We start from the raw sequence: 2,249 nt of genomic DNA on the forward strand, positions 1-2,249 counted from the left end.
TGGGGAGAAGGAAGAGCAGAGAGAGGGAAGAAGAGAAAGGGAAGTTTCCCAACATAAGGAAAGCTTATGGTCACCATTATCTATACCCTCCAAAATAATAGAGACAAACTATATGATAACTTTTGTTTAAAATGTTTGTCAAAAGAATGTCCTAAAGTGGAAAAACAAAACAAAACAAAAATAGCACCTCTGAGGATATGTGGGCTGAAATATTTACACATTTCAATTAAAGAATTAAAAATAAAAATATCTCCCGCTTAGCAGTTTCATTATTGTTTTTTAAATCCAGCTTCATATAGCGCTCCTACGCTCTCCTGCCATGACCTGGACTGCACACCAGCAACCCCCAGCCCACAGCTCCACCACCGTGGAGGGCTTGAACCAGTCTGGCAACACAGAGGAATTGGCAGAGGGATCCAGGATCGACGCCAGTAAGAATCAGTAGAATGATGGTAAAATGTTTATTGCTGGCTTGAGTTGGGATACATGCAAGAAAGATCTGAGTATTTGTCTCAATTTGGGGAAGGTGTAAAGTGCACAATTGAAACATCTAGCCACTGGAAGATCAAGAGGGTTTGGATTTGTGCTTTTCAAAGATGCTGCTAGTGTTGATAAGGTTTTGGAAATGAAAGAACACAAACTGGATGGCAAATTGAGAGACCTCCAAAGAGCCAAAGCTTTAAAAGGGAAAGAGGCCCCTAAAGTTTTTGTGGGAGGATTGAACCCAGATACTTCATGGAAGAACAAATTAAAGAGTATTTTGGAGCCTTTGAAGAGATTGAAAATATTGAACTTCTCATGGATACAAAAACAAATGAAAGGAGAGGATTTTGTTTTATAACATAGACAGATGAAGAGCCAGTAAAGAAATTCTTAGAAAGCAGTTGTCAGAAGGCGCCTGTGGCTTAGTGAGTAGGGCACCAGTCCCATATACCAAGGGTGGTGGGTTGGAACTCGGACCCAGCCAAACTGCAACAAAATACAGATGGGTGTTGTGGTGGGCACCTGTGGTCCCAGCTACTTGGGAGTCTAAGGCAAGAGAATCGTCTAAACCCAAGAGCTGGAGGTTGCTGTGAGCTGTGATGCCATGACGATGAAGTGAGATTCTGTCTCTAAAAAAAAAAATACATATATATATATATAAAGCATTTGTCATCAAATTGGTTCTGGGAAGTGTGAAATCAAAGTTGCACAGCCCAAAGAGGTATACAGGCAGCAAGAGCAACAACAGAAAGGAGGAAGCGGTTCTGCACCAGTGGACGAGGGGCTCCCAGGGGTAGAAGCTGAGGTCAAAGTGGAAGCAAGGATTTAATAACTGTCATGATCAAGGATATGGAAATTACTGTAGTGCTTATGGTGGTGATCATAACTCCGGTGGCTGGGGCAGGTATGATTATACTGGGCATCTCTATGGGAACTGTGGATATGGACAGGGATATGCAGATTGTAGTGTAAGGCATCAAGAGGGGGTGGCAACCACCCCAACAATTACCAGCCACACTAGAGGAGGACAGTGGAGGAAACAGGAGGAAATGCTGATGTAACTTATCGTGCAGAACAACCGCAAAGATGGGTCTTCTGTTAATCTAAGATGATTATTTCGTAAAAGACTTTCTAGTGTACAAGACACAACTATGTCCAACTGTATATAGCTGCCAATTACTTTTCTTTGTTTTTACTTTGTCCTTTGTTATCTGTGTTATGACTCAATGTGGCTTTGTGTTGATATATATTTTATTCGTATGATTTCATGTTAAACCCCAAATAAGAACTATGTGACAAAATAAATGCTCCCTATGTGACAAAAAAGAATAAATATTAAGCTTATATTCTAAAAAATTGGAAGTCTGAGAAAAAAGACATTTCACATACAGAGAACTGATAAGGATGGGTGTTGACTGCTTCTCAGAAACAATGGAGGCCAATATCCAAAAATACCATCTACAGTGTATTTAAAATGCTGAAAGGGGAAACAAAACTATAAACCTAGACTCTATAAATATATCCTTTACATCCTTCAAAAGAAAGGGTTAAAAAATATTTTAAGAAAGAGAAAAAAATCAAAATAACTCATTTCCAACAGGCTTGCATTTCATGAAAAGCTAAAGGAAGTTCTTTGGATGACCAGAAGTGGTGCTGGGTAAGAAGCCCAGTTCTGTAAGAAGAAATGAGGAGCACCAGGAAGACGGAGACGTTCCAAATGGAAAAGACCTTTTAAAAATTATTCGTATCCTTGTATATCAATAAAA

The 2,249-nt window shown here is 39.6% G+C and overlaps 1 pseudogene; it reads left to right on the forward strand.

Moving 5' to 3' along the window:
- Positions 1-442: 442 nt before the first annotated feature.
- LOC128591243 (heterogeneous nuclear ribonucleoprotein D-like) lies at positions 443-2,037 on the forward strand (annotated as a pseudogene).
- The last annotated feature ends 212 nt before the right edge of the window (positions 2,038-2,249 follow it).

Source organism: Nycticebus coucang, chromosome 1, assembly GCF_027406575.1.
Source record: "Nycticebus coucang isolate mNycCou1 chromosome 1, mNycCou1.pri, whole genome shotgun sequence".
Lineage (NCBI taxonomy): Eukaryota > Metazoa > Chordata > Mammalia > Primates > Lorisidae > Nycticebus > Nycticebus coucang.